Below are 12,496 nucleotides of genomic sequence, written 5' to 3' on the forward strand. Positions count from 1 at the left end.
CAAGGGGGGTGATTTAAGTTCAGTAGTGCTGTTGGTGAGTTTTATTCTTGGGGCCTCTGGACCTGAAAGAAGTCAGACTCTAGGGATGCACAAAGTCAGGTAAAAGTGAAGACTGTGGCCTAAAGTTTAGGTTAGGCTGCTAAGTGATTGGAGGAGGGAAGGGAGAAGCCTGGCGTCTGTCTAGGAGATGCTCCTACAAAGAGCTTTGGGAACAAGCACTGGCAGCTCAGGGTTTGTCATGAGGATGGTGAAATCCATTGCTATTCTCCACAATGGGTTTTGTTATTTATATGTCATGTTGTTTGTTTATCCAGTAGGTATTTGACAGACGTAGGCTTAGCAGAGCACATCAGCGGGGATGGTGTTTTACCAGCAAATAAATTAGAATCATAGAGTTAGCTAAGGCATAACTAAGTACATGGCATAAATATGTCCTTTGGCCATGATGAATTCATTCATGTATAGGGATCCTTAAAAAGCATCTCTATCAAACCTTTAAATGAAAAGTTCTTTTTATATCAGGACTGTATTTTAATTACAGGCAGCTATAATATTGGTGCCTCCTCCAAGAGTGGTGGCGGTCCAGCCCTGCGGACTGTTCTTGGCTCTCGTGGAAGCCCTGAGGGACCCTAGAGCACACCCAGCCTTGCCTGGCCCAAGGTGCCATGTCTGACCTCTCCTGTCCATTCCTCCCTAAGCCTGCTTCTCTCTTCTCCTGCTGAGGGGAGGTTTGAAAGGGATCAGACAGGCGAGCGAGGCAGCAAAGGAGAGCTCGATAAGGCCTTGAAGCTCTGCCAAGGCACGCGAAGGGAATGAGGTGCTGGAACCCTCCCTTGACTCTGCAGAGGCCAAGGCTAAGTCTTCTAAGTACTCCTGACTGACACTTCAATCCTCCACTCCCTGCTGGGAAAGCTTTCTTTCTGAGGCTTGTGGTTGAAAGGATGGTCGCCCCCTCCCACTGCCCTTTGCCTATTTTTTCCCCCTTGTGGGGAAGAAAGGAGGAAAAAAACCCTAAGAAAGCAAAGAAAGAGACTGTCACAGAGCTCATTCCTCGGCTGTCAATCATTTGTGAGGGGTGAGAGGAGAGAGGGGGAGGAGGGGACCAGGAGGAGTGGAGGGAGGTCTCAAGCTGCTTGTTGAAGAGCTGAGAAGTTTCCACTTCTATTCAAATATTATTAATGCGATGGAAGAGAGCCATTTCACAAGCTTTCTTATAAGTAATTTGCCACCCTGAATGTGGCTTTATGTGCTGTGCTCCTCTTCCCTTTCTCTCTAACTCCACTTGTACCACATACGTCTCTAATTGTGCATTTCGTCACTGGCAGCCAGAGGAGCCTAGGATTATTATTTTTTTCTTGGCCAATTTGAAATGATTGTGTGGGAGGTTCACAAGATAGGCCGGGAAGTTCTGAAATCCCTACTGTCAATGCTGATCTCTGATGTAGGTCTTCAAAGAACTCGTTTTAAAGGTTCCAGGGCAGGAGATTCAACTTTGCTATTTTGATTGGATGTTCATAGGATTCATCCCTTCCCCCCCGCCCCTTTTTTTTCACTTCCAGATAATATAAGAGAATTTGAAGGCTCCCAGGAAAAGAAACCAAGTACAATCAATTTCTATTACCCGACTCCTTTCTTTTGCATGTAAGAAACAGAAAAAAAGCAAAATGTCTTTCGGTAACTACCAGCATTTGCCTGGAAATCAGGGCTTGCTGAGTGAACGGGGGGCAGAGGACTGGGACAAAGGAAACTTGATCTTGATGTCATCAAACCTATTTATTAGCACACTACTCCCCATCAGAGTGTGAGTTCTTTTCTCAGTGGAATGATTGTACCCATTTTACTTTTGACACTGGGTGTGTCCAATATATTCTTTTTCATCCCTTGTATTTACAGGAACATATGCTATTTACATGATCTCTAAGAGACCTTTTGGATCATTGAGTGGGGGAAATTTTAGAAGGAAATTTGACCTTAGAAACCATCTTCTTCACCCCTTCAAGTTTTGGAAGAGGAAAATGAATCTGGAGAGAAATGTCTTACCTAAGAACAAACACTGAATTAGTTGAAGAAAGGGATTAAGCTCAACAAAGAACAGAAAAATGCCCAGTAGACCACTGTAAGCACTGGGCAAGTGGGAAATACCAATGATCTCACCATTCTCCATTATTTTAATTCATCAGTAAATGCACTGCTATGTAGCAGCCCTGGGGATATAAAGAATTGTCATCAGTGGGTGTCAGGATGTAACTGCTCAGAGGAAAAAAAGACAGATGTAGACGTGTCATTTCCAGAAGAGAAAAAGAAAAATGAAGAAGATGGTGATTTTTATCTTATTTTTGGATAGAAAAACCAAGGGTTGAATTCCCTTTTTCAGAAATTTTATAGAATGCAATACAGATCGATTGTGGGCTTCCTATCAGGACTCAGTGAATCCAGGTTAGTGTGATGGGCCAATGAAGAGAAAAGTATGGCTTGCACACCAATGTACTGTGGTCTCCATTTAAGCCCCATAAAACCAAGAGCAGGTAGAATCCAGGGCTCCTCTGGGTGGCACAGTTGGATGGGGGTGGGAAACAGGCAATCAGGCATGAGGCAGAATTGAAAAGAGAAGAAAGTATCTCAAGTGCTCATGGAACATTCTCCAGGATAGATCATATCTTGGGTCACAAATCAAGCCTTGGTAAATTTAAGAAAATTTAAATCGTATCAAGTATCTTTTCTGACCACAATGCTATGAGACTAGATATCAATTACAGGAAAAATCTTGTGAAAAATACAAACACATGGAGGCTAATCAATACACTACAAAATAACCAAGAGATCACTGTAGGAATCAAAGAGGAAATCAAAAAATACCTAGAAACAAATGACAATGAATACACGATGACCCAAAACCTACAGGATGCAGCAAAAGCAGTTCTAAGAGGGAAGTTTATAGCAATACAACCCTACCTCAAGAAACAAGAAACATCTCAAATAAACAACCTAACCTTACACCTAAAGCAATTAGAGAAAGAAGAACAAAAAACCCCCAAAGTTAGCAGAAGGAAAGAAATCATAAAGATCAGATCAGAAATAAATGAAAAAGAAATTAAGGAAATGATAGCAAAGATCAATAAAACTAAAAGCTGGTTCTTTGAGAAGATAAAAAAAAATTGATAAACCACTAGCCAGACTCATCAAGAAAAAAAAGGAGAAGACTCAAATCAACAGAGTTAGAAATGAAAAAGGAGAAGTAACAACTGACACTGCAGAAGTACAAAGGATCATGAGAGATTACTACAAGCAACTCTATGCCAATAAAATAGACAACCTGGAAGAAGTGGACAAATTCTTAGAAATGCACACCTTCTGAGACTGAACCAGGAAGAAATAGAAAATATGAACAGACCAATCACAAACACTGAAATTGAAACTGCGAATAAAACTCTTCCAATAAACAAAAGCCCAGGACCAGATGGCTTCACAGGTGTATTCTATCAAATATTTAGAGGAGAGCTAACACCTATCCTTCTCAAACTCTTCTAAAATATAGTAGAGGGAGGAACACTCCCAAACTCATTGTACGAGGCCACCATCACCCTGATACCAAAACAAGACAGAGATGTCACAAAGAAAGAAAATTACAGGCCAATATCACTGATGAACATAAATGCAACAATCCTCAACAAAATACTAGCAAACAGAATCCAACAGCACATTAAGAGGATCATACACCATGATCAAGTGAGGTTTATCCCAGGAATGCAAGGATTCTTCAATATACGCAAATCAATCAATGTGATACACCATACTAACAAGTTGAAGGAGAAAAACCATATAATCATCTCAATAGATGTAGAGAAAGCTTCTGACAAAATCCAACACCCATTTATGATAAAAACCCTCCAGAAAGTAGGCATAGAGGGAACTATCCTCAACAAAATAAAGGCTGTATATGACAAATCCACAGCCAACATCATCCTGAATGGTGAAAAACTGAAACCATTTCCACTAAGATCAGGAACAAGACAAGGTTGCCCACTCTCACCACTATTATTCAACATAGTTTTGGAAGTTTTAGCCACAGCAATTAGAGAATAAAAAGAAATAAAAGGAATCCAAATTGGTCCAATTGGAAATGAGGTAAAGTTGTCACTGTTTGCAGATGACATGATACTATACATAGAGAATCCTAAAGATGCTACCAGAAAACTACTAAATCTAATCAATGAATTTGGTAAAATAGCAGGATATAAAATTAATGCACAGAAATCTCTTGTATTCCTATACACTAATGATGAAAAATTTGAAAGTGAAATTAAGAAAACACTCCATTTACCATTGCAACAAAAAGAATAAAATATCTAGGAATAAACCTACCTAAGGAGACAAAAGACCTGTATGCAGAAAATTATAAGACACTGATGAAAGAAATTAAAAATGTTACAAATAGATGGAGAGACATACCATGTTCTTGGATTGGAAGAATCAACATTGTGAAAATGACTATACTACCCAAAGCAATCTACATATTCAATGCAATCCCTATCAAACTACCACTGGCATTTTTCACAGAACTAGAACAAAAGATTTCACAATTTGTATGGAAACACAAAAGACCCCGAATAGAAAAAGCAATCTTGAGAACGAAAAATGGAGCTGGAGGAATCAGGCTCCCTGACTTCAGACTATACTACAAAGCTACAGTAATCAAGACAGTATGGTACTGGCACAAAAACAGAAAGATAGATCAATGGAACAGGATAGAAAGCCCAGAGATAAACCCACAGACATATGGTCAACTTATCTTTGATAAAGGAGGCAGGAATGTACAGTGGAGAAAAGACAGCCTCTTCAATAAGTGGTGCTGGGAAAACTGGACAGGGACATGTAAAAGAATGAAATTAGAACACTCCCTAATACCATACACAAAAAATAAACTCAAAATGGATTAAAGAACTAAATATAAGTCCAGGTACTATCAAACTCTTAGAGGAAAACATAGGCAGAACACTCCATGACATAAATCACAGAAAGATACTTTTTGACTCACCTCCTAGAGAAATGAAAATAAAAACAAAAATAAACAAGTGGGACCTAATGAAACTTAAAAGCTTTTGCACAGCAAAGGAAACCATAAACAAGACAAAAAGACGACCCTCAGAATGGGAGAAAATATTTGCAAATGAAGCAACTGACAAAGGATTAATCTCCAAAATTTACAAGCAGCTCAGGCAGCTCAATACCAAAAAAACAAAAAACCCTATCCAAAAATGGGCAGAGACCTAAATAGACATTTCTCCAAAGAAGATATACAGATTGCCGACAAACACATGAAAGAATGCTTAACAACATTAATCATTAGAGAAATGCAAATCAAAACAACAATGAGGTATCACCTCATACCAGTCAGAATGGCCATCATCAGAAAATCTGCAAACAGTAAATGGCTGGAGAGGGTTTGGAGAAAAGGGAACCCTCTTGCACTGTTGGTGGTAATGTAAATGGATACAGCCACTATGGAGAACAGTATGGAGGTTCCTTAAAAAACTACAAATAGAACTACCATATGACCCAGCAATCCCACTACTGGGCATATGCCCTGAGAAAACCGTAATTCAAAAAAGAGTCATGTACCAAAATGTTCATTGCAGCTCTATTTACAATAGCCAGGACATGGAAGCAACCTAAGCGTCCACTGACAGATGAATGGATAAAGAAGATGTGGCACATATATACAATGGAATATTGCTCATCCATAAAAAGAAATGAAATTGAATTATTTGTAGTGAGGTGGATGGACCTAGAGTGTGTCATACAGAGTGAAGTAAGTCAGAAAGAGAAAAACAAATACCGTATGCTAACACATATATGGAATCTGAAAAAAAAAAGGTCATGAAAAACCTAGGGGCAAGACAGGAATAAAGACACGGACCTACTAGAGAATGGCCTTGAGGATATGGGGAGGGGGAAGGGTAAGCTGTGACAAAGTGAGAGAGTGGCATGGACATATATACAGTACCAAACATAAAATAGATAGCTAGTCAGAAGCAGCCACATAGCACAGGGAGATCAGCTCGGTGCTTTGTGACCATGTAGAGGGGTGGCATAGGGAGGGTGGGAGGGAGACACAAGAGGGAGGAATATGGGGATATATATTTATGTATAGCTGACTCACTTTGTTATACAGCAGAAACTAACACACCATTTTATAGCAATTATACTCCAATAAAGATGTTAAAAAAAGAAAAAAAAAGAAAAGAGAAGAAAGTGGCCGAGAAGGGAGGAGTGTCTGTGTGGTCACGGAGTCCGGTGGTGGGTGCAGGCTTGGGGGGCGCATGGGGATGCAGTCTAATTTGTGCTGTTTGCCAAGCTGTGCACCCCAGTATGGCGTGAAATTGCCCAGGCGGGGCTTGGGCAGTTGTGCGCTCTCTAATTTATAGGAGTCTCTTATAGGCTAGAGGTGACCCTGCTGCTGCACCATCCTGGCCCAGTGGTGCCGGATGGGAGATAGAGGGAGGTGGTGGTGGTGTCTGCTCCAGGAAGACATTGATCTTGAAGTCATCAAACCCATTTATTAGCACACTCTTCCCCATCAGAGTGTGAGTTCTTTTCTCAGTGGAATGATTGTACGCATGTGCTCCTGTACATCCAGCCTTTGGCTTGGTTGCCCAAGCCCATATCTCCCCTAGGACCCTCTCAGACTTCTAAGGTTTCCCACTCTAGGCCTCAAAGGAGAGGGCTGAGACCTTCAGGACAATTCAGCAGGGTCAACTGCATTGTGTGTGTGTGTGTGTGTGTGTGTGTGTGGTTGTGCTTTGAGTGACAGCTGCTGGCTTGAGAGAGAAAGTTGGTTTTCAATTCAAATCCTTGCCTGGGGTTATGGGCAGTTTCATTTTTAGTGGTGGGGTTGGCCTCACCCAACGATGTTTACAGATTGCCACGGATCCAATCCTAGCGTAAACCATTGCACTCTGGAGGGGTTTCTCTTCCTGCTAGATTGATCCAGTGACCTCAGGGAGCACTGTGACGTGGAGAGTGAGCCATGAAGCGAGACTCAGACAACAGTTGCTGATGCTGGTTCTGCCGATGGGGGCCAGCATGTGTGCATAGCTTGGTGGAGGGATGCGAAGAGACAAAAAGAGTGGAGCTGAGCCGCACTCCGACTTGCAGGCAGGACCCTCTTAAATCATCATTGAAAAGTCATTAGAAATCTGGCAGAAGAGCAGGGTGCAGATTGCCAGGAGAGGACACAAAACCCCATTCTCTCCCCACAATAGCTGTAATGAAGTGGAAGGGCTGGGGTGGAGCCGCGAAACAGATTTCCTGCCATAACTAAAGTCTCTTTTCAGCCTGGTTTGCCACAGTTTTACAATGTGTTAGAATTTACATTCACGTGTTTGTTAACCATTCGTCAGCACAATGAAACGTTTTTATCCGTCTGACCTCAACCTTTGCCATATGGTACTGCTAGCTGTTGAGCCCAAGTCAGCCAGTGGGAGGGGGGACAGGGGGTGGGCGGCACATTCACATCCATCCCTCCGTGGGACACAGTGAAGGTAGTCTTGTCCTGACTCTAGGGAGGCTGTTCCCACAAAAGCCTTTCAAAGGGAAAAACGCCCTTGTGTGAACCTGCGTCCTTTGCAATTGCTAAGTCCCGTCTCACGATTGGTGCTAATTTTCAAATTTTCACTGGAAAAGTTAAAGGAATCTATGGGTCCCTGGCAGCAGATGGTAGGCCTGTAACTTGACCGTTTTACAGACCAGAGGTCTTGGTGTGTGAGTTCCCTGAGGATGGGGACCACTGCTAATTCCGGTTCAGGACAGTGCCTTCCACTCTCTGGGGCTTAGTACATATTAACTTTCCAGGAAAAAAGAACAAGCATTCCAAGTCAGGAGCCAGCTCTGCCCATTGTGAGGAGAGGGGAGGGGACACAGGGGGTGAGGACCTCAAAAGTTAACCCAGGCTTATCATCCTGATACAGGACAAATTCAGATATGGAAAGTCGATGTTTCCTTGAGTGTGAACCACCAATGAAGAAAGAGAGATAATAATTAACTGACAATTTGAGGCCAGGGGTGGAATGGTTTTAGATGATCTCTTAGTCTTATTGATTTATTATTCCAAGGCTACTGGGAGAACTGGGAGAGAAACTTAGGCTAATGCCAGCGAGTGATGTCCTGTGAAAGGCACACCCAGCAGAGTCTTAAAGTCACAGGTCACAGGTTGCTATATGCTTTGCTCCCCTCTCTTCCCTACCTAGGCAGGAGTTACACTCCAACTGACACAGACAGATTTTATCTTATTCCCAGTGATTTCCCATGAGAGACAGACCTATAGATCCCTCACCAATCTATGCATCTCAATCATCTTTCTCTCCTAGGATTTATTACTCTGCTTATCTGCAGGTCAATGCCATTACCTAGTTTATTTGTGGATGAGGGTTTAGGGTAACTGACCTTCAGATATGGCTCCCAGTCTTATGATTGTAGGTCTCTGTGGCCATTCATTCTTTTTTTTTTTTTTTTTTTTTTTTGCGTTACGCGGGCCTCTCACTGTTGTGGCCTCTCCCGTTGCAGAGCACAGGCTCCGGACATGCAGGCTCAGCGGCCATGGCTCACGGGCCCAGCCGCTCTGCGGCATGTGGGATCTTCCCGGACCGGGGCACGAACCCGTGTCCAGTGCATCGGCAGGCAGACTCTCAACCACTGCACCACCAGGGAAGCCCCCATTCATTCTTGAAAAGGTTCAGATTGGGTGCTAACTATGCAATAGGTGCTGATGAACAGCAATGATGGAAATAAAGAAGCCTTGAAGCATTCAGGTGATACACCCTGGCTGTCTATAGTTTGATCACAGAATCACCCTGTTTTCTATAGCACAGAATGTCTTGTGGTCCACTGTGACCACATGTGCATCTTTCCCTATGTGCCCAAGGAAGTGTTCGTTCATTGTCCAACCAGCACATGTATACTGAATACCGACTGGGTCCTAGTGATTTCTGAGGCATCTAGCTCTGTGTTGTACTATGCTATGCCCATAACGGTCAGATAAAACACCTATTATCTCTTGCCCTCTGAGGACTGATAGTTTTGGAAAGAAACTCCCTATATGGACAGCAGAGCTCAGTTTCTGCCCCCTGCCCCCAGCCCCATCCCAGGAGCTCATTCATCAGTTCCATAAACTCCCGAAAAATTGTTCTTGTTCCTTCTTTCCCCAATATGTTCCCTCGCTCTGGCTAGACTGAAGTGAACACAGCCCTCATGGCTTCCAGTTTGGAATCTAACTTCTTCTGTGGAACTTTCATTAGCTCCCAGCACGAGCATTGCCTGCAGCATTTTTTGTTTTTGTTTTTTTCCTCAGTGCTCGCTCTGAAAACCTCCTTTCCCCTTAACTGATCAATTTTCCTGTTCAGAAATGGACATAATCCGATCTATTGCTCCGTAGCTTCTCCGAGAAAGCATTTGCTCCGTCTGCGTAGACAGGCATTCGGTTCCACACACCCCCAGGGTTGTTTTCCTTTTTTGAGAAAAATTAAATGACTAAGTAAGAGGGTGTTAAAACAAAGTTGTATTACTGCTTGGTATTTACTTGAGAAACTTGCTAATGTGTCCTTTGAACTCTCCATTTCCCCTTTCCCTGAGGAGTTGCTGATACTTTGTTTTAATGGCAGCGTAAAAATCTCAGTTTGACTCCATGTGGCATTATTTGGGCTTTAAGATGGCAAACTGTTGTTTTACTGTATTCATTGGTCTAGTGATTCTGACAGCCACCACATCCAAGTTAACTGTTCAGAGCAAGTTTCTAATTTGGGAGGCTTCTTAGCTCTTGGGATCTGGTTGGCATTGACAGCTCCCATCATTTCATGCGACTGATCTGGAGTCAGTACAGACGCCCAAACTGACGATGGTGTGACAGAATTTTTCAACTTTTCGATGGTGTGAAAAGCGACCTGCATTCAGTAGAAACCATGCTTCGAATTTTGATTCTTGATCTTTTCCTGGGCTAGTGGTATGTGTACATACTCTCTTGTGATGCTGGGCAGTGGCAACAGGTCCCAGTTAGCCCCGAGATCGCAAGGGTAAACAACTGAGACAACCCTCTGGACCCATACAACCATTCTGTTTTTCACTTTCAGTACAGGATTCAATAAACTACATGAGATAGTCAACACTTTATTATAAAAGGCTTTTTGTTAGATGATATTGCCCAACTGTAGGCTAACGTAAGTGTTCTGAAGCATGTTTAAGGTGGGCTGGGCTAAGCTATGATGTTCATTAGGTTTCCTGTATTAAATGTACTTTGGGGCTTCCCTGGTGGCGCAGTGGTTGAGAGTCCGCCTGCCGATGCAGGGGACATGGGTTCGTGTCCTGGTCCGGGAAGATCCCACATGCCGCGGAATGGCTGGGCCCGTGAGCCATGTCCGCTGAGCCTGTGTGTCCGGAGCCTGTGCTCCGCAACGGGAGAGGCCACAGCAGTGAGAGGCCCGCATACCACAAAAAAAAAAAAAAAAAAAAAAAAAATGTACTTTGACTTAGTATATTTTGAGTTTGTCAGGATGTAACCCCATTGTAAGTTGAGGAAGAGCTATACTTCAAAAAAAGTTGACAGAGAGTGAAAGCTGCTCTCCCGGGATGACAGATCACAGTGGTGGGGAGCAGGTAGGCTTTGGAGCCAGATGGACCTGGGTATGTCTCTGTTCCTCTAGTTACTCAGCTTTGAGGAGAGACTCAGCAACTCCCCAGCCTGAGTTTTTGCATTTACAAAATCTAAGCAGTAGATATAAGCCTCTGTTCATAACTCGGTTGTACAAAGAAGAGAACTTTCAAATTTTTCCAATGACAAGGTTCTATTATAACTATTATAAGACTATATCCTATTACACAGGCCTTGTAACTATACAACTTTTACATAAAATGGGGTCCACTATTATAAGACCCCATTCTGTTGAGAGGACAGTAACTTAATCACAGCCAAATTAGGGATCTTCCTCACTTTTCCTTTTTTTCTTGTAGGCTCAGGGCTTTGGGGACAGCCCCTCTTGCCCTGGCTATCACCTGTCCACAAAAATCTAACATACTGTTCTTGGCCCCACCTAGATCTTGATCATTCATCAACCACAGGCTGCCCTGAGTGACCCCTGCTCTTCCCCATGTAGCCCTATGAAGTCCTGTTTCTATCTCACTTTCGTGTTATGTATGAGACTCTTGTGATGATTTTGCTGCTCCCAGGAAATGCTAGGTCATAAAAATCTCTGTCGTGCTGCTAAGGTACTTTTGTCTTGACTCATACATTTCTCTCTTGGGGCTTTACCATCTCCCGGGTGGTTCTGCTGGTCAGTAGGCGCAGGACGCCCTCTCTGGGGCCCAGCAAATTCCACTGTCATCCCTCTCATGGTCGTCCCTCTCCCCAGTCAGAAAGAAGCTTTTCTAGTATCCAGGGAAAGCTCTGCTCTTCGATTTATTTATTTATCATTTATTTATTTATTTACAGTACGCGGGCCTCTCACTGTTGTGGCCTCTCCCTTTGCGGAGCACAGGCTCCGGACACGCAGGCTCAGCGGCCATGGCTCATGGGCCCGGCCGCTCTGCGGCATGTGGGATCTTCCCGGACAGGGGCACGAACCCGTGTCCCCTGCATCGGCAGGCAGACTCTCAACCACTGCGCCACCAGGGAAGCCCAAAGCTCTGCTCTTAAACTGCACTCCAGTCCAACATTTAACCTATGCCCAAGGTCCTTTTGAGTCTTACAAGAACATGGAATTTTTAGAACGGAATGCCAAAATATTCTTTCTTTCCTTTTCTTCTGCCTCTTACCTTGTATTATCTGCCCTCTAATGCGATGGCTATTGACTGGTCTAGCTGCTTGAATTGAGAGCAGCAAAGAGGTGAAAAAAGTGAACTACCAGGGGAAAAACAGAAAATCAATTAATAATTCCAAATAATTCCAAACATTCTCCTGCCACACAGGGATAATAATATCCTATAGAATTGTTAGAGAGTTCAGATGTGAAAGTGAAATGCTCAGGATTGAGAGTCTCAGAGAATAGACAGAAAGCACAGTCCATGCCATCTCTACCTCCCCTCATAGTCTAGGGAAGTGAGAGAGGAAGACCGGGTATGGTGTATTTTTTTGCTTATGAAGCCTGTTTCTCCGTTTGAATTCCTTATCTCAGTGTTCTTTCTTTACTCATTTGTTCATGTCAGCAATTAGGGAATTTTCTTGAATACCTCTCTTTTACCTCTCTTTTCCTAATCAATTCCCCAAATCCATTCGATTGCCAGGTCTTTATTCTTTTTTTTTTTCTTTTAATTTTTGGCTACATTGGGTCTTGGTTGTTGTGTGCGGGCTTTCTCTAGTTGTGTTGAGCGGGGGCTACTCTTCGTTGCAGTGCGCAGGCTTCTCATTGCAGTGGCTTCTCTTGTGGAGCCGGGCTCCAGGCACACGGGCTTCAGTGGTTGTAGTACGCGGGCTCAGCAGTTGTGGCTCACGTGCTCTAGAGCACAGGCTCAG

Source organism: Mesoplodon densirostris, chromosome 17 (assembly GCF_025265405.1).
Source record: "Mesoplodon densirostris isolate mMesDen1 chromosome 17, mMesDen1 primary haplotype, whole genome shotgun sequence".
Taxonomy (NCBI): domain Eukaryota; kingdom Metazoa; phylum Chordata; class Mammalia; order Artiodactyla; family Ziphiidae; genus Mesoplodon; species Mesoplodon densirostris.